At 38.4% G+C, this 21096-nt stretch overlaps 1 protein-coding gene across 6 annotated transcripts in view; it reads left to right on the top strand.

The window, feature by feature from the left end:
* The window catches only part of ARHGAP5 (Rho GTPase activating protein 5), a 106380-nt gene that overhangs the window by 18130 nt on the left and 67154 nt on the right, over window positions 1–21096 (top strand). For 2 of the 6 annotated variants that reach the window (XM_044231128.1, XM_044231122.1), the window contains exon 1: window positions 13464–13553. The exons of 1 other annotated variant lie outside the window; for it this stretch is intronic. The gene's annotated coding sequence lies outside the window, so the exon portion shown is untranslated. Of the gene's footprint in view, window positions 1–12597; window positions 12776–13144; window positions 13167–13463; window positions 13554–15049; window positions 15086–21096 lie in introns of those variants that run through there. 3 more of the 6 variants (XM_044231125.1, XM_044231126.1, XM_044231123.1) reach the window with 3 other exon arrangements.

The following is a 21096-nucleotide window of genomic DNA, read 5'->3' as shown; positions in this document are numbered from 1 at the left end:
TGCTAAATAAAAGACCTGATATAATCAAAGAAGTTTTAAAGCTCAAAAGATTCTTAAAGAAAGCTAGTTTAACCTCCTTATTTTTTTCATTTAGAGATTTTATTTATTTGACAGATAGAGATTACAAGTAGGCAGAGAGGCAGGCAGAGAGAGAGGAGGAAGCAGGTTCCCTGCTGAGCAGAGAGCCCGATGGGGGGCTTGATCCCAGGACCCTGAGATCATGACCTGAGCCAAAGGCAGAGGCTTTAACCCACTGAGCCACCAAGGCGCCCCTTAACCTCCTTATTTTATGAATAAGAAAATTAAGGTTCAGAAAAGAGAAGACATTTACTCATGTGTTTAAGGAGTTACTACAAATCCAGATCTCCTGGCTAGGGTTGGGTAGTTATTTCTCTTAGAGGCCTGAATTTGTTGGGACCTGTGAATACGTCTGCCAAACGTTGTCTGGAAATTTAACACATAGTGTCCCATAGGTACAATTTTTCCAAATGTATATATGCCACTGGGATTAACAAAATACACCCATTTTTTAAAATTCTAAAAAAAAATTGATGGTAGGTTTTTGGTTTTTGGGGTTTTTTTTGTTTGTTTGTTTGTATTTGGTTATCATTTTGTATTCATCTCATCAATAGATTCTCAAAATACAAAATATCACACAGAAACCATGGAAAATTTTTGAAGTGTATATGATGTTTGAGAACCATGACACAATATCTCTTTTCCTCTCTGTTCATTATAACTTGTAATGATTCAAAATGTCACAAAAATTAGAAAAGGGTAATGATTTCTTTATTTGTTACTATTATTATTATTAATATGAACTGAGGGAAGAGAGGGCCAGTAGTACTGATGAAAAGATGAGTCTGAGACTAACGAAACAATAGAAGACAGTAGTAACTCTGACACTGGTTGGTACTCCACGCCCCTGGAGCCTTGGTTACCATGCGCTCATGTCAAGTGAAGGTGATCTCCTTGTTTTACACACATTAAGATACATGGAACATTTTATTTTAATGGCATTTTTCACTTGAGAAAAGAGTATCATAGGAATATCTACCTAGTTCTTTATCCTAACTTACCAATGGCACCCCTGACTCTCTCTGTTGTTTTGTTTTTAAAGATTTGTTTATTTATTTGAGAGAGAGTGAGAGAGAGAGAGCTCGCACAAGTGGGGGCAGGAAGAGGGAGAGAGAAGCCCAAGCAGACTCCCTGGGGATTGGGGAGCCCAGTCCAGGGCTTGATCCCATGACCCATGAAATCATGATTTGAGTAGAAACCAAGAGTCAGATGCTCAACCAGCTGAGCCCCCCAGATGCCCCTACTCTCTCTGGTTTTTCAACATCTCTAGAGAAAACTACAAAATCCTATTTTTACAATCAGCACTGTCAGGTCTTCCTTCTTTTTAACCTTATTGCCGTGTAAGCTCATTTCCTTTTGTTCATTCTTCACTGCATGCTTTATATGCTTCAAAGTAGTTTTTCTTTTCTGAAGCAAAAAAAATTCAAGTTACTTCAACTCTTACGGAGCCTATTTCCCCCAAAGGAGCACCCTCTACAGTATCTGTATTAAATTGTGCTGTGTGAGTAGACTGTGAGCAGCACATCCCTAGAACGAAACTCTCTGCCATGAGTCCGCACAAAGGCAGGGTTTGAGAAAATATGCCAAGCCTTTCCCAGATGAAATGAGGACCCGGAACACACAGCCCTTATTACAATTCAGCAAACCAACTGCTCATTCACTGAACGTTCTCAGAGTCTCCTTTGCTATTATAGTCTGTGGGTTCCATGCTCGCCTTGATGTATGCGCCTCATCCCCATTAACTTTAATGAGTTTTACTCGCACATCAAAAGAGACTGACCCACGTATGTGGGGAGCTGCCTTCCGCTTTATTTCTCAGGAAGCAAGATGCCACAGGGGTAATCTTACATGGGATAATAGCCAAGGTCTTCCTTAAGTCCTTTTCCCCATAGCAGATTTTTGCCTCTTTCTCTTTGCATTTGAAGTGCTTGGAGTCCAACTAAACTTTTGCATTTGAAAGAAAAACTAAGATTTTTTTAGGCTAAAAATTTGGCAACCCAGAAAACCTAGTTTTTATTTAAAAGATTTGAGAAATAGCACACATTGTTAAAGAATTGTGCCTGTTATTGTATTGAATCAACTAATACATGTACAAAAGGACATTTTTAACTCTTGGATTTTCTAGATTTGTTTAAAAGGGTTGGTGTTTTAAGTGTTTAGCTATATTACAATTATTTTTCTATACTACTATTACTACTGGTCCTGCTGTTGCTACTATTAATATACTACCAAAAGTACTTGCTGAGTAAGAATTCTGCTTTCTTTTTCTTAAAACACCTCCTTTTCTCACTTTTTTGGGAATGTCCTGCTAAAAGTTTAGTTACATTGAAGGAAATGGAAACAGTATATGAAGGAGGGTTGGTTTTTAAGAAATGGAATTTGTGGAATGCCCTTATTTTGGATGACTTGCAGACTTCCAAATTCCACAGAAACCCAAATAAAAACAGTTATATGCCAGTTAAAACAAGACTTCACTCAGTCTTGGAGCAGCCTGTATGTCATTTGGTGGTATGGCACTAACCTAAAGACTGCAAAAAACAAAGCCACAAGACTACAAAATTGACAACAGAAGAGAAAAATGAGTTGATTCAAAGTGCCTTTAACATTCAGAATGTAAGTCTGAAAATATCCTAATCATGAAAGTAATTTGAGAAAGTTAGTTGGTTAATTTGATTAAGAAGAAATTATTGCCCATTCAAATTTGTCCTTCTTCAGCAGTTTATCTGTATATTTATCTACCCACAAACCAACTTACCTACCTACCCAGCTATCTATGCTTGTCATGTTTAAAATGAGAAATTGCACATGACAAATCTATTATAGCATAATTGAGATTGAAAGACTTATTTGCTCTTTGTTAAAAGATGCAAACTATGAGCCTACTTCTACGACATGATACAATCCTGACGTGAAAATGAGCTCATTGCAAATAGGAACCATGTCTTTCATGTTTATATTTCTAATTTGAACAATCTTTGGCACATGGTACAAATTGATGACAGTTAAATGTGAGGATATATCAAAGTAGTATTTCAAAGAGATAGTCTCCCTAAGTTTCAGAACTCCCGTTCATTGTATCCTTCCAGTCAGTGTAATTTTAAGAAATGTTGTGAATGAGAAGGTATAATTAGTATGTGCAGCATTAAACAAAAAATCCTCTATTTCAAATTCTAAAAAAGTATGTAGATATATGAGAAAGTATATATAAGGAAGTATCTAGGATGAACATATAAGAAAGTATATATGATGAAAATATTTCTCAGAAAATTACCCAGAGGTAGCAATTATTAATATTTTATGTATTTTATTCCAGGCTTAATACTTAGTACTTAAATATATTCATATGTTCTTTTATATTTGAACAAATTTGGGATAATATTGAATCTCCAGAATGTATCTAACTCCAGATATATACAAAATGTAGGGAATAGGGGCGCCTGGGTGGCTCAGTGAGTTAAAGCTTCTGCCTTCGGCTCAGGTCATGATCCCAGGGTCCTGGGATCAAGCCCCGCATCGGGCTCTCTGCTCATCAGGGAGCCTGCTTCTTCCTCTCTCTCTGCCTGCCTCTCTGCCTACTTGTGATCTCTGTCTGTCAAATAAATAAATAAACAAAATCTTTATAAAATGTAGGGAATAAACTAAAAATACCCTATAGCCAGTATTATATTATACTTAATATAATATTACTTTGAAACGATAAGAGTTCTCAACAAGATTAAACTAAAAGCTAAAACCAAATAAGATTTGGGGCCAATGAGACTAAGGAGGTTCCTGGATCTCTAGACTGTCAGCATTCCTAAAATGTTTCTTATTCATATGAAGACACTTCTATATTTAAAGGAGGACATTCTAGCTCAGTAACTTAGGGTATTTATTCTCTATGACTTAGGAGAGTTTGATAGGCAAGTCTTCCCTCTATGCTGCAGGTGTATATAGTAGCATTTGATCTAAAAATATCCTTGCAAATACCTATTATTGGGATGATTTAGCTAAAAATACTTACCCGGATGGTAGGCTGTGGCAGCCGATTTCGGGCAACTTAACTGATGAGACGATTGGGGAAAGTGAAGAGTTTTACCCTAAGGTAAATTCAAAGAATTGTCAGCAGCCTGTTCCAATACAAGGTGAACATACAGAGCACTGTCATAGCCAGGGTTCTTTTATTAGAATTAGGATGACACTTGGGATGTTACCACAGTAACATGAACCCGCAGGCCACACCGTGGATGTACACACAGTAAATCAGAAGGCAGGATTGGAGCTGCAGTAGCCTCTTTTCTTTCTAATCCCTGAATCACTGTGGCACATGATTTCTTTGGGGCCAAGAAGTTGCCTTGCCCTGCAAAATATTAAAAGGCTTGGCAGTATTTTGAGGTATCAAATGAAAAGATCACTTTGAAGTGCTCTAAAATTATAGTCCTTTGGTTTAAAAGAGTTAACTCACTTTCAAAAATACTTATAACTGAAAATGAATCAGTCACCAAGGAGGAAAAGATTTGTTGTAGTTACTCACTTTTGATTGAAGTGACTCAAAAGTCCTGCTCAAGGCTCATGTTATTGAAATCCTAATTGTTGTGGATCAGGAAGCTCACTGTTGAATAATTCTTCACCCAGTTTTTCTGATAGAATGAATATACTGCTTCTAACAACAAAATCAAATAAAATGACTGCCATGAAGCTATCCTGTTTGAGTAAGGAGGAACTAAGAAATAAAACCTAAAAAACAATGCATTGCCAAATAAATAAACTGGCTGTAAGAATGTCCTAGAAGAGAAAAAGTACTTTACTTAACGACATCTTATCTTTTCCAATTTTTTGCAAGTTGGGAAAAAGAAATATTGCAATCATGCAAGGAAGTGATTCTTGAGAAGTATTGGGAAATATTAAAATCAAGTCATCATTGCCTTAAGAAAAAATCTGTAAGATTGTTTGTGGAAAATTCAATCCAAGAATTTAAGATCCAGTGAGGCTCAACTCAATTATAAGGCCAAGAGCCCAATTAAAAAATGGGCAAGAGCTAAATAAATATCTTATCAAAGAAGAGATACCGAAGGATAATAAGCACGTAAGAAATGCTCAACATCATTTGTCATCAGAGAAATGTGAATTCAAACTGTAATAAGACATTACTTCATATCCACTAAAATGGCTATAATAAAAAAGACAGACAACAAAAAATATTGTCCAGGTTGTGGAGGAACTAGAACCCTCATACATTGCCGACAGGACCGTAAACTGCTACAGCCACTTTGGAAAATGTTTGACATTAGCTTATAACTTTAAATATACATTTACCATATGACCCATTAATTTTACCCAAAGGTATCTAAGAGAAATGGAAACATATATCCACAGAAATATTTTTATGGTCAAAGAAGCATTATCCATGACAGCCAAAAAAGTATAAACAATCTAAATGTTCACTAACTGATGAATGGACAAATGTGGTATATCCATATAATTGAATACTAGTCAGCAATGAAAAAAGAAGGAATTATTGATGCATGCTAAAATATCAATGGACCTCAAAAATGGAATAGCAAATAAAAGAAGCCAGATGCACAAGACCACATATTGTGTGATTCCATTTATATTAAATGTCCAGAATAGGCAAATCCTGAGAGAAAGAGGGGCTGAAGATGGAAATAGGATTGACTACATGGACACAAGGGAGAAAAGACAGATTGTGGGGACCCAGTACTGGCTACTTGGATGCTCTGGATTATACTGCTTGTGGAGGTTGCAAAGTGATGAATACATTGTGGGAGTATAAAGAACTGTGGTATTAGAAACCACAGAGTGACCTTTTGGCAGAGAAGGTTAAGAGCAGTTGACCTTATAATGAGGATGGGGCAGGGTTGCTCTGGGAAATCCAGAGGTTCAAAGCAAATGAAATAGATTTTAGGAAGGAGTTTTAGAGGAATGTAAATTAATTCAGTTTCATCAGGATGAAGTTTGTTTTGTTTTGTTTTTTCTCTTGTAGGGAGAAACAAAGTAAGGGCACTAGACAGAACTGATAGTGAAGCTGAGAGTAATAGCTTTATCCTGGGTGTGGTGGTGGGTATGAGTGGGTGTTAAACTAAGTGTGAACCAGGAAAAAGTGAAGCCTGGTTCCTGGACTAACCCTGCAAAATAATTTCAAACTTAATAATGTCAGAGTGGCAAACAGACAATTTTGTGGATGCAGGAATTTCAGCTCAGGAAGCTTCAATGTCTTCTGAAGGTCATACCATAAGCAAATCTTGAGATACAAATTCAGGTTTCCTGACTCCCAGTTTGGTGGGCTTCCTACTGCAGATGAATTTGTGCCTCAGCATTCCTTTGCACTGTAGTAAGACCATTTGGGGATCTTCTTTAAACTGGTAATTGATTGCGCTGTGTTGAGGAGGATATAGTGAACAGGAGTGCTAGAAGAGAAATGCCCCGACTTAAAACAGTAACCCTCCGTTCCCTGGGGTGATGGAAGCCAATAGTAACCTAAGTATCAACAAAGCCAGATGGGAAACCTTCCAAATGGAAACCTTCCAAATGGTGGTCCAAAGGGAAACACCAGAGTATGTGGAAATCAGCATTATCAGCATTAGAGATACTATCTATTGTCTATACCTGAAAGCTTTGGAACAGAGTTTTAGTGCAGAAACAGCTTAAAAATAGAATCTGTGCCACGAGATCGCCAGGAATATAGACAGTACTATTGGCAGATTTACATAATTAAAAATAAAGTCATTAAGTAGAATAAAATGTATTTGATATGTTTTGGTCTATAAGACCTTTAAAGAAAAGAAGGCATCATCAATGACAGGCTACAATCCAGTGGTGGCAATAATATGTTTACCTATACCATTTCATTCCATTACATCAGAGGATGCTCAAATGGAACCAGTCAATGCCCAAGGTGGCCTGTAAAAGACCCAAGAGATAATGAAGAGAAAAGCAAAAGCAGATAGAGATTTAAAAAATAAAAAAGAAAGAAAGAAGAAATGATCTAAAGTTGGGGCAAGAGGGAAAAAAGAGAGAAAAAAGGAAGTAATAAAAGAGCAAAAAATAGATTTATGTGGTAGGCAGTTATTCCTTCAAGAAAGTTTACCTTAAAAAAAAAAAAAGAAAGAAAGAAAGAAAAGTTTACCTAATCCTGCTTTATATATTGTATCTCTCCATTTTAAATACCATTATACTCCAGAATTTTATTTATTTATTTATTAAAGATTTTATTTATTTATTTGACAGAGAGAGAGATCACAAGTAGGAAGAGAGGCAGGCAGGCTCCCCGCTGAGCTGAGAGCCCGATGTGGGGCTCGATCCCAGGACCCTGAGATCATGACCCTAGCCAAAGGCAGAGGCTCAACCAACCGAGGCACAGGCACTCCTATACTCCAGATTTTAATGGCACAAGAAATAATATGTTCATTGTAAAAAATTAGAAATATAGAAATGCAAAAAAGGAGAAAATTAATATTAGCTATAATCCAGTGATCTAGACTAGATCTCTGTTAACATGTTGGTCAATAATATTGTCATCTTGTTTTCAAAACATTTTCTTTCTACAAAAATGGAATCATACTACTTTTATTTCTTTGTAGCCTGATTTTTTTTTCACAGAAATCATTATGGATATTTTTCTATCTCAGAAATCTATACTTTTAAAATATTTTAAATATTTGCCTTCACTTAAATGTAATTTTACAAAAATTTGATCTACAGGACACGTTATGAATTTTTGCTACTTTACTTTTACTTTATTACCATGTTTGTAAAAACTCAGAATTTTTTCTTTTAAGATTTTATTTATTTATCTGACAGAGAGAGATCACAAATAGGCAGAGAGGCAGGCAGAGAGAGAGAGGGAGAGAGGAGAGAGGGAAGCAGGCTCCCTGCTGAGCAGAGAGCCAGCTATGGGCCTTGATCCCAGAGCTGAAGGCAAAGGCTTAACCCACTGAGCCACCCAGGTGCCCAACAACTCGGAATTTCTAATGTAAATACTTTTTGAGGAGAAAATAGAATTACTTGTGGGTACTAAAGCTAGAAATAAATTAAGCATATGCTATCGTCCTGTGCTAAACTATGCTGAAGAGAGATTAGAAGGCTATTTGGGGAAAGAGGAGTATTATTATCCCTCTCTATGTAATAGATGTGTTTGAAAGAAGTTGTGTGTCCAATCAGAAAAATGGCATTATTATTTGAGAGGCTTTTTGAAGAAAATGCAAAAGCGTGGATTGGCAAAGCAAACATTTATCATCTATTGCAGCTTGTAATAATAGAGAAAAATAACAAAGCCTTAAATGTGAAGTGATTAGACAGCTTCTCATTGATTTCAGAAACTCTTATGCTGCACCAATTCTTTACAATGTTCCTTAATGTTATTACAATTATTTGTTGCTAGTAACTCAGTTACCTTCTAGAGAGATGTGACCTAGAAACTATGGGTTACACTCAGGGTAAGACATCTAACTTGACTTTCACAGGTAAATCCAGCAATTTTTTTAAATGATTTATATTTTCCAAAGTGATTATCTCAGCTAGTATTTCAAAATATAATCTAAAGCCTTCTGTTAGTAATCCACAGAAATCCATAAAACCTAGAGTGTTTTATATTATTATTCATCAAACATTCATTGAACTTTCTACTAACTATGTTCTAGTTATTATACAGGGCCAAACATTCATTTGAATTTCTTACCTAGAGGGGCTCACAATCCAAAGGTGGCCTAAAGAGAGCAGGAATAAGGGGTATTCACAAAAATTATGTTCTTGCAGTTAAATAGTCAAGCAATACGAGTTATTGTTACCCACTGTAATGATTTACAAATCACAGTGGTAATAATCTCAGAGAGAGAAATCAGTTAGCAACCTTTGCAATTATTTTTTTTTAGCTTTGTGGGGTTAACCTTATTGGGGTTGATTAAATTCAAGCTGTGATCTTTCATAAAAACTCAATGGAGGGTCCAGATGGCCCAATAATACCTCCTTTTGTGAGAGAAAATAACTTGAAGATTTTTGTCTAATGAAAGTATTGTGCTGGTGGGACCTGAATGAATTGTTATCCCTTTAAAAGGAGTCTGCATTACAAGTAATCTTTATGAAATACTAATTATTCAAAAAGAGAGGTCTGCTTTCACTCTTCCAGTTATGTCCTAGGACCAGAGTGGCAAGAACATGACATTTTGAAGCTAGACTCTGATACCATCTTTGGGATTTCAGTCTGAAAGTACAATTCTGGAAAATCAACAGAACAAGGCTCCGTGGAACAAAATGCCTGGAAGGTCAATGCATTACTTTACTGCTATTCCAGTCCCATGCTCACAATTACCTTAACTCTTATGAAAATATTTTCTACAGGAACAGACAAGACATAGTTAGCACCTTTTCTTCATGCTGCAAAATATCATTGGTAGCCATAAAACAAATTTGAAGAAAAGTCTTTCAGCACACAACTCAGTGCATGGTTACTGGGCTTATTGGTTATATCACAATTTGCCACTTGTGAGAATAGCACTCTATCCCACTCAGCCTTCTGTCCACCTGATAGTCCTCACTATATCAGACGGGCGGAAAGAGAATTCTAGGCAAGAGGTGGGGGTTAGGTGGGAGGTGGAAGTGAGCTGTGAAATTCAATAAGAAATTACAAGTAAACAATCCTTCAGTGCTTTGGTTATTTAGCTAATTTGCCTTCGTTATTCTCCAACTTCTTTGCGTAGCCTGTCTGTAATCAGGTGACATTCTGAAGTAGTTTGTTCTCCAGAAGCTTGTCTTGTATCAGACAAGCAACAAGTATTGGTCAACTTTATTATGAATGCAAAGGCCCTTTATTTGGCCTTTCATTTGTTCTTAGTTGAGGCTATAAAAGCCACAGTAGTTATGATCAGAGATTTCCAGCAGGGGGTGCAGCTGCTTCTATAGGGTAAATTCTTTTGAAGCCAAATCACATCAAACATCTAAATATTGTACTGTTACCACTGATGATAGAGCTGGGATTTTGATAACATTTATGGCTGTCATTTCTTTTGATCTTAGAAAGACCATGCATATTAATATTTTATTAGGATGTGTTAAAGAACTAGCAATTTGTGGAGAATATTTAACTTAAAAACCTAAAATGCCTGAACAAAATCTTATTCTGCTAATTTTTTCAAAGTAAATGAAGAACAAAGCTTTGGGTATTTTAAATTATCCAGTACAACAGAATAAGTACTTAATTTTTTATTTTAGAAAAGAAGAGTAAATGATCTGAGATATCTCTCTCTCTCTCTCTCTCTCTCTCTCTCGTGTGTGTGTGTGTGTGTGTGTGTGTGTGTGTGTGTAAAAAATACATTACTTATTTTTTTTAAAATTTCTCCTTTGGGGTGGCAAGCGTGGGTGTTTAAAGCTATTTCTCTGAAGGTATGGCTCCTGATCAACTTTAAAAATGCCATCTTATTCCTTGTTTTTTTTCCCCCTTTCTTGCCTTTTATTTGTAAATATTTGAGCATTTTCAAGCACAGAACTTTGGCCTCCAATTCCCATGTTCAGATTTTTATTTGTACATAAAAGTGTATGTTTTATTTTCTGAGTAGAACAAGTAATATAAAAACAATAAAATATGTTAATTTTTTTATATTGGTAAGCAGCTTTAGACTACTAGTACTGATAAGGAGCAAAGTTTTAAAGTTCCAGACCCCTTAAATCAAGATAGATGATGTAGGAGGACTAACAGTAATGTCAGCTATGAAAAGTATCCTTTGAAAATCATGGCTTTGTTTGTTACATTTTCTGGGTCTCCATTATGAGAATGTAACATTTCAAGACTTGTTTTTCCCTCCAGAATCATGTCTTGATCCTTTAGTATCATGTCCTGTTTTAAAGGAAGCATTATCAGGTAACTAAGGTGTAATTTTCACCTTCTTTATATGATGATGCTTCTTTTAAAAGCCCTGATTTATTTGACTTGAGTTTATGTCGATACATGTCCATAGTTATGAAATTTCTGATTATTTAGGAAGTAATTTTCAAAATATCTTTAGGGTGGACACTCCATAACAGTTAACATTTTTTACAGTGTAAGTCGTGATTCTGAATCGATTACTGTATTTTTAAGGACTCTTAGTACAAAGGTCAAGAAATAGATTTAAATGCAGGAACTTTCCAACCTGCACAAGTGGTATGGGTACTTATGGTATTAGAACCTCACATCGACAGTTCCATTCTCTTTCCCCAATTTCTTCTTCTCCTCTTTTTCCTTCTTTTCTACATTTACTTTCATTGCAAGTTTTCTTTTGCATCTTTCCTTGCCTATGGTTTGTAACTAAAAGAAAGAAGTGCCTAAGGACCTTAACTACTTAACCAACTTGGTACCATTCAGATGCAAGAAAGTGGCTGGAGTGAGGGATTTCAGTGATGCCTTTTTAAAATTAGGGAGGAGTAAGAGACATAGAGAAATTAAACATGTCTCTTCTACTTTGTTAAGTTTACCTTTGAGAAATGTGAACAGTAGAGGGGGAGGAGTGTGAAACAAATCTGTGCTGGAATATTGTGATAGATTTACTGACAAATATTTTCTGATTTTTACCAAAAGGCAGTTTTTGTTTTTCCAGTTTACCAACAGACCATAAAGGTACTTCTGGTTGGCAGTAGCTGTATCATTATAACACAAAGAAGCAAACTTGGCTAACTTCAGTACCTTATGTAACATAAGAAATAAAGAATAACTGGAACTTAAAAGATTTTTCATACATTAACTTTACTGATGATGAACTGTTTTCCAGATAGGAAACAAAGCTTTCCCCAGAGAGAAGTTCTCCCCCAAATTACTTCTTTTAGACTTAACAAATTAGGGTGGATTTATGTTTCTGCTCATTCTTTTATCTACTGGCAACTATTTTAAGACCTCTCTATGAGACAGATTCTGATGACCTTGGGAAAGTCACAAGACTTCAGTTTCTTCAATGGTAAAAAAGAAAGGTATTTTTTTCTTCCGTCCATCTTTTCTTCACCTTTCAATACCAATGCTCGGAAGAGAAATACGACGAAAACCCAGTGTACCCCCAAACTTGAAAAATTTCCATGTCTCAAAAAACACTGAATACACTTAAGGTAGGATAATAAAAGCCTGGTTCCTAAGGTTGGGCTGGTAGTGGTGTGAACCGGGGTCTTTGGGGCCACCCTAAACCCCTAAATCTTGGTATCTCGCTTAACTTCCATAAGAACAGAATAAACCATGGGCCTGAGTCCGTGCGGTGTGGGCGGAGAAAGGGATTCTAGCTCGTATGGAGTTTTGCCTTCTGGGTGAGCATGGCACCAGGTCCGGGGCGGGTGATGTCTGTAGTTGGCGAGCGATCCCCAGGCGGAAAACTGGCTGCAAACGTAGGAGTAGACATGAGAGCGTGTCCTCGCGAACAAGCTAGGGCGCATATTTTTCTCCCTTGAATTCTTTAATGCTCTGAGACCGTAGGGGGATTTATCGAGAATCTTTCGGTGCCCGTGCGATGTTTTGCAACGGCTAACACAATATCAGGTTCCTTTGCAGTATTGTGGTTTGCTCTCAGTTTCAGCCAGAAACCGGAACAGAAGGAAAGGGAGAAAGCAGGGAAGGTTCGGAGACGACCGCGCTCAGGGCTGCATGGTCTGCAGCTTCTAAAGCGTGGAGGATGGGACGGAGAAGGAGAATACGGAGAAAGGGGAAAGCTGAGGAAAAATACCCACGCCAATGGGTAAAAGGGAAAAGGTGAGAAGGAATAGAGTAGGAGAGGGAACCAATGGGTGGGAGAGGCGGAGGAAGAGGGGGGAGGGGAGAAGCCAATGGGGGAGCCCGGACGCGAGCGAGGACGCGGCCCCGCGCTTGCTCCCCTCCCTCCGGCCCGAGCGCTCGCGCCTTCCCAGGCTCCCCGGAGACGAGGGCAGGGGCGGGCCCAGTCGGGCGCGCGGCGCGGGAGGCGCCGCGAGGTGAGGGCGGCGGGGGCGGGGAATTGAGGGGAGGGCGGTGCGGGTGCGCGGGTGCGCGGGTGCGCGCTCGCGCGCGCCCCGTCGAGGCTGCGCCGCCGCTCCGCCCCCGGCCGGGTGTGTGGCTGCGCGCGCGCGCGTGCGTTCCGGCGGTGCGCGCCGGGAGAGATGCTGAGGTAAAGTTCGGGAGAGAGGGAGAGAGATCCGTCAGCGCGAGGGAGCCCGAGTGGCCGCCATTACTGAGCCCGGCGCGGCGGCGGGCACAGGGGAAGGGGGGAGGGACGGGGCCGCCGCTGGTGGCGGGAGGGAGGGTGGGAGGGTGGGTTACCCGACTGCGGGAGCTGTAAGGCATAAGGTTTCGGGGCGTGTGTGTGTTGGGGAGGGCGGGGGGAGGTGGCTGAAGGGACGCGGCGCTTGGTGAGCGCGCCGGGGAAGAGAGGCGAGCAGAGAGTGGAGGAGGAGGAGGCGGCGGCGGCGGGAGCGCTCCCCAGGAATGTCGCTGCCGCCGCCACCGCCGGGGCCGCTGCCGTTGAGGAGGAGACGGAGGAGACCGACGGTGTTAGGTAGGACCTTGCGATCCCCGCTCTTCTGGGCCTGTCCGCTCTTCCCCTCCCCGACTGGGACCCTCCCGCCACCGGCTGCCCCGCTCGGTAGCCGCCGCCGGTTGTAACCAGTTCAAGGCGCTGGGGCCCCGCAGGCACGGAAGGGAGCCAGGCGCCGAGCTCTGTCCTCGCAGGCCGAGCGGGGAGCGGCTGCCACGGGGGGCGGGGGGTACGGTCGGCGTGAAGGGCAGAGAGGCCGGGGGAGGGGGCGCTTTCTCCACAGGTGACGCGGCCGGGGTCGGTGGAGGCCTGGTGGTGGCCGAGGGTTGCGCCGGCCCCGCCAGGCGTCCGCTCTCGCCCGCCGCCCTCACTTGCCCTGCTCTCCGATGGTACGAGGGGAGGGAAGGTGGCGGTGTCTGTTGGCTGGGTTGCTGCTGTTAACGAGTTCCACCTGGAAGGGGAGAGGGAGTAGGCGCATATTCGCGGAAACATAATCTTGGTTGCAAACTTAAGCGCCTTTCAAGGGGATCGGCCCTTTCACTTTTTCCCGATCTCCCCCACTTCTCCTTGGGTTCTCTTCACCAATTTCCCATCTGCTGCGAAAGCTCGGGGCAGGGTGTGAGAAGTTGCACTGCGCAACGAAAACGCGGAGTCTTCCCAGTTGACTGCGGCTGGGTTAAGGCTTTGATACTGAGTTTTTGTGAGAATAACCTCTAGATTCTCCCTCTGTTTCCACTAAAGAAAAGTATCGGGGTGGGGGTGGGGAATCGCGCGGGAGCGCGCGCGCACTTATCCACACATAAATACTCACTCCCTCACACCCTCCCTCTACAGCGTTATTAGAAATGCAAGTGAGGTGGAGACTGTGGGTGTAGCTGGCGCCGAAAGGTGCTCGGAAGTAAAGGCAAACTATTAGGATGTTTGGTAAAATTCCGGGAAAGTTGTAGGGAGACGCTTATACTTATGCCATATGATAGAAATCCAGTTTGGGCTCATGCTTAATAAATGGGAGTTTGAAGTGTTTTTAGACCTAAACCAAAATAGGTATACAGATTGTGTGTACACCCATTTTTAAGTTCCTAACGAAAATTTGCTCTTTTTCCTTTGTTATAGTTAAGAAACTACCTTTTTTTTTTTTTTTAAAGAGTCAAGTGTAAAACGGTGGAGTACGTTGTTGTATTTACTGATCTTTGCCATTGCTGCTTTCTACAGGTGTTGGCGGGGCATGTGGAGGGAGGGGTTTGCGGTCTTCATTTTGAACATCCAAAACCAGTACCCAATTTCAAAGTATATGGGGACGGGGGAGTTATTTGCATTCGATGCACTTGGATTCACTTCAGGAAGTATTTCTCAAAATCTCCTAAAATGTTTCTTTTAGCAAAAATTTGATCCAGATACAACTATTTGGAAAAATACTGAGATAGGTTAGTAAAATGTGTTTTGGAGATGTTTTATTGTCAATTCCAGTGTATTTGACTTCAATATGATAAACTATTCTTTTTTTTTTTTTTTGACAGAGCACAAGTAGGCAGAGAGGCTGGAAGAGACAGAGGGTAAGCAGGCTTTCTACTGAGCAGTGAGCCCGATGCGGGGCTATATCCCAGGACCCCGAGACCATGACCTGAGCTGAAGGCAGAGGCTTAACCTGCTGAGCCACCCAGGCGCCCCTTGATAAAACTATTCTTAATGAATAGTTTTAGATATACATACTATATAGGTAATCTACTGGAAAGTTTGCAGACAGTTTCCATTTTAAGTTCTTTCTCACTTTTTGGCCTTTTCATCCATCCTTTCAGATTGACTCCCATTTCCTATATCTGTAGTAGAGCAGAGGAGATGTGTTAATCACCAAAAACTTTCATAGCCCTTAGAGCACTTTATGAACAAACCTACATGATTGAAAAGCTGGGTATAGCTGTGTATTTAACTCTCAAGAATGGTGCTATTGCGCTATCGATCTGATTGACTTAAAGCAGACTTTAGTCAAGAGGACACAGATGACTAGATAACAATTGATTTGGTTGTCCTGTGCAGGCTACATTTTTTTTTAACCCTCCTCAGCATGTGTTATTTAACCATTCTTTGTATATGTTCGTTACAAAAGCATTGGGAATGGGTGGGTTACACTTTGCTGTAAAAAAGACTTGTCACAGAAGTCTGGTATCTCTGTCATTTTTAAGCACCCACCCCATTTAAATTACTGTAACAATTTTAAAAATGTATTGCAAAATTCATATTTTAAATTCTGTCACATCTCCAAAATGCTTTGAAATCCCTACACACACATACACTTTTTTCTGTTTGAAAAGCAGATTTAGTATACTTACTTTTTGGAGAAAATTATTTTGACTTTGAAAGTTAAGTTTTTTTTTTAAAGAAATAGAATATCGATCTGCATTCCTTTTTTGGAATTGAAGTTGTGATACAGCTTAGAAAACAGTTTTGTAACTCAGTTTTTTAATACTGAAGGAAAAGTTTTGTCTCAGAATTCTACTACAGTATTTTCAACATTAGCAGGCCCTAAGGTAAATTTTGCCTTTTAGTATGAAATGGCATAATAAAAACTTTCTGGTGGCTACAGAGTAAGTTTCAAACTATAGTTTCTATACAAATTATTTTACAAACTTGTTCTAGACCTGTAAGACCCATGATTTTTTTCTTGGCACACCAAGTAGTTATGCAGAGAATGTAATTTACCCAAGAAATGTGTTGTATGGTGTTCTGTTTAGTAATATCTGTGTTCCTAAAAAATGTTTATAAAATACATTTAAAGTACACCAGGGGAGCTTGGTTTTCTATAACAAATGGTGAAGAAACCTTGATAAAGTGATACATCATTTGGTGACTTGAGTAATCAAGCTCCTTATTTGTTTAAATGAAGGCTTTAGTTAATCATTTTCTCAAACCAGGAAAAACTGTATTAGAAATTTTTAAAAATAGTTCTGTGTTAAGGATTTTAAGCATGAACTTTAACTTAATTGGTTTTAAAACTCTGTTACTTGAACTCCTTACGGATTTTTCCTGGATGGCTTGAGACTTCCTCTGACAACCCAGCAGTTACTATTTTTGTTTGTTAAATGTATTGTACTTAAATCTAAGAATTTCTTTGTAGAAAGAAATCTGCATGTAAAGGAAACTTAAAGCCTGTGGTTTTTAATTCATTAATTCATATTACCTTTATATAGCATTTACTGTGTGCCTTGCCTTGGGGATACCAAGATAAAAGAGATTGTGTAGCTTGAGCTTTAGTTGAAGAGGAACTATAAAGGAGTAAATATGGGCGACCTGGGTGGCTCAGTGTGTTAAGCCTCTGCTTTTGGTTCGGGTCATGATTTCAGGGTCCTGGGATCGCCATCGCCCCCCCCCCCCCCCCCCCGCCTTCTCTGCCTACTTGTGATCTCTTGTCTGTCAAGTAAATAAATGAAATCTTAAAAAAAATTTTTTCAAAAGGAGTAAATACGTACATACAAGTACTAAGAAATGCAGAAAAGAGAACAATTATCTAAGATGCTCTTAGGGAATCATTTACAGAATAATCATTTGAATTTGGATGTATTAACTGCAAATAGGAGTTTGAATATAAGAGGGATGGTAAACAAGGTTGGTCTTTTCTGGAGGTTAACTCTGCAATACCTTAGATTTGCAGTAAAAATAGATTGTTAGTGTTTGGTCATGTCTTTTCTATTTGACTCCTTAGAACTATTACTTGGGAATAAGAGTTACAGAACTTCATAATTTTAGGTTTAAAATATGACCTGTGTGTATCATTTGGTTAGATTCTCAAACTTTTTTCATCATGAAGAGTTAGTGGTAAAAGTGAATTTTCGTTTTTCTAGCTTCATACTAGGTTTAGCCTGTTTTGTTCCTGCATATTATTTTATTGAGCAGCTAGGGCATTGTGAATAATACAAAGAAGTATAAGATACTACTCCCTTAGAAGAGCTTACAGCTTTGGTGGGGAGAAAGCTTGACAATTTAAGAATGGTTAGATGCCAGTTCAAGATAGAGTAGAAGAGCCATATAGAAGGCAAGGCATAATGATTTTTAAAATTGTTGTAAAGGAATTTAGATAAAGGAAATAAGATTTAGAATTTGGGGAAGATGGGGATGAGTAAGAAAAAAGACAAGTAAGTTAAGGACACTGTGGACCAAAAAAAAAAAAAAAAAAAGGACACTGTAGACCAAAAGCACGGGGAAGTGAAGATAGATTGGCTGATGAGGGGAAAATATAAAGTAAAAATTTAAAAGCATCTGTTTGTACCTTTTGAGTGAAATATTTAGGGGAAAGTTTTTAACACAAAGTTAATAGAAGTGTTGGGGAAATAGTTTTTGTGTTATTCTTTATCTTTGCTGTGTTTGGCATTACAAGGAACCTTGCAAAAACTTGTACGTTGATTCTTTTATAGTTTGTTCATTTTCTTCCTGTTGATGATGTATTCTTCCTGGTCCAAAAATTTATTTCTTTCTATACTTACTTTTTCAGAGCCAAATATTAACTCTTTATTTACTTATATTTTTATTTTGGTTGACTGTTTAGAGAACTAGTGGAAAATTAACATTTCTATGATCTGGGGGATTGAAAGATCCAGATTTCTTTATTAACTAAGTAACTAGGTGTTTCTTATAAGAGTATTGAATTAAATACGCTCTTAAATGATTTTTCTTACATTTATGATCTCGAGATGTATGTTATTAATTCTAATGTTGCCTTATTTAATTTCTGTATTTTCATTTTTCTTTAGAAATACTGTCACCTGAAACTCAAGTGACACCACCATCTGTTGCTGAAACTGATCAGTTTTTTGTTAAGAAACACTGACTCATTTGTCTTTATTTCTTATAATTAGCAGCCAGTCATCAAATTCTTTTTCTTGGATTGTTCTTTCGAATTCTTTGGTAGTTGAGGTACTTTCAAGCCTCCAGGATTTGTCCATCTTTTGGGCTTTGTGCCTCAGCAAATTAATTTTGTATTCCATTTCTAGCTTATAATGATTTCTTATTGATTGTTATAAGGTCTAACACCTGCTTGTCCTTGAAGACCTTCTATAGTCATACTTTATATCTTCAGAAACAAAATAAATAAGTTTGCTTTTCAGCATGGCAGCTGTGCTCAGCCACTCCACCCTAGTCACACACCTGGAATGACTTCTTTCTAAAATTCAGATCCAGTTTATTTATCCTTCTTTCTTTCTTTTTAAGATTTATTTATTTATTTGACAGAGAGCAAGCAATCACAAGAAGGGAGAGCAGCAAGCATAGAGGGGGAAAGCAGGCTATCCCAGGACCCTGAGATCATGACCTGAGCTGAAGGCAGATGTTTAACCCACTGAGCCACCCAGGCGCCCCAAATCTGGTTTATTTTTCAAAGTTGGTTCAAATCCTTTCTCCTCACTATAACTTAATCTATTCCACGGGTCTGCAGTTACGGCCCTTGGATCAGATTGGCCTTCTGTCCTGTTTCTGTATAATGGCTTTTTATGTTTTGAAATGGTTGAGGATACAATTGAAAGAATAATGTTTTGTGGTTCATTAAAATTATATGAAAATTCAAATTTGTGTTCATAGACAACAACGACCATGGTCATTCATTTAAGTATTGTTTATGGCTGTTTTTGTGCTGTGCAGCAGAGTTGAATTGTTGCTGACAGACACTGTGTGGTATATAAAGCCTAAAATATATACTGTCTGGCCAGTTTTCCAAACCTCATGTGTCCCAGCTTATACTGATCTTTCATGTTTTGGAATTCCTGTTGCATTTATCAGTTCCATGGTATAGCACATTGCCTTTGTCTTCTCAGCTATGGTACCATAAAGTTTGTTTTAAAGTTGTGGGGAAAGTGGTTTTGAGCCTTTTTTCCCTTGCATATCTATACTTTCTTTTTAGTCTATATGTCTTCCTGAGATTCTTAGTGTTCCCATCAGTAAGAAAATTGTTAAGACTTATCTATCGTATTTTGTATAATGAAAATAGTGATTTTCCATTGTTACAGCATTATAATCTTGTATGTCAAAATCATGACCTTTCCCTCACTTCTCTGTTCTCCGGTGAGAATACCTCAGAATCTGGAAGGGAGGTGAATATTCATAGCACTAGCTTAGTGGACTTCCCTATACTATACCTTTGTACCCTCGAAACCTCTGACATAAAGCTGAGATAGGCACAGTAAATACTTCCTAGATTGTTCACAGAGGTTGATATAAATGAAATGACCTTTGTTTCTTCTGTTTTCACCACAGAGTGAGGATATGGTCTAGAAGGAGTTTAGAATAACTTCATACCAAGGCGTTGGACATAACGTGTTGTTAGAGGAAACTGTTGATTAAATAATAGTGTAGTTAATCTGTTTGAAAATAGTTTAGGTCATTGGTTTTCAAATATTTAATGAAGTGAATCTTTTTTTTCAATCAAGAAGTACTTGAAATATCAAAAGATTAAAATGAATAAAAGCAGAATTGTCTTTGTTGAGTAGGACTTCACTGCTCCCAAAGTACTGCCTACTTGGACCCTCCTGGAAGTATTTCCAATGAGCTTTCAGGGTTACCTAATCTGTCTTAACAAGCGGACTGTTGGTCTTGAAAAAAACTGGAGACTTTTTATTTTAGAATATATTGCTATATTAATAGTGTTTGGGCCCATAACATGGTTGTAACTTTTATTAATTTTGACTATAAATACGACTTCAGGATTGCTTAGTGGTTTAGGATCTGAGTTTGGAGATTGACCCATGTAGTCATCAGTAAGAAAATATATGAGTACCTGCTTTGTGTCAGGTGCTGTTTAGGGTGTTGGGAATATGGTTAAAAATAAATAAATAACAACAACTACAACCAAAAAAACCAGAATAAAATTTCCATCCTAACATAGTTTAATTCTGAATCCTACCAAGATATGCTTCCAGGTTATTTAGTTGCTATGTAAGTTGTTGAAATTTTTAATAGATTTTCTTTTCATTAACTTGGTTATAGTTTTGTGTAAAGAGCAGTTCATATGAATGATGTCTTTAGCATTCCATTCAGCCTTAAGAGTATGTGCTTATGTGGTAGAAAACTTGGTCAAAGACATTATTATGGAATATAACTGACTTTTCTACAGGTATTACATTGTTTTTAGTTATCATGTATGTTAAAATGGCTTTCCCCTTGTGATTTTTCATGGCATTGATAAATTTGTTACTGAGAATGAGCAGTGTTAAGAAAAGTAGTACTATATCAGTATTGTGCCATATTCATCTTGAGTAATTCAGTTGCTACTTTTATTAAGCTAGTCTAGATTGCCTGACATTGTGAAATATATGATAGTCTTAGGGCTTGGAACTGTCTTTTCTCAAATATTTGTTTATATAAGGGATATTTTATTTGGCCTAAAGAAGATGGAATGTGTAATTTCTTATAATTGTGATTCTAAAAAATATTTTTAAAAAACTAGATGGTTATTCTGACTGAAGATACTATAGATCATAGTCTTCACTTTGGGGGCTTAATTTTTGACTTGTAATGACCTTGAAATCCATGTGCATTTCTTCCATTAAAGCTATCTGTCTATCTTTTGATTTATTTTAGCGAG

The sequence above is a fragment of the Neovison vison genome, chromosome 13, assembly GCF_020171115.1.
Source record: "Neovison vison isolate M4711 chromosome 13, ASM_NN_V1, whole genome shotgun sequence".
NCBI classification, from domain to species: domain Eukaryota; kingdom Metazoa; phylum Chordata; class Mammalia; order Carnivora; family Mustelidae; genus Neogale; species Neogale vison.
Note: the sequence above shows the minus strand (reverse complement) of the source record. Positions and strands in the feature narration are given on the sequence as shown.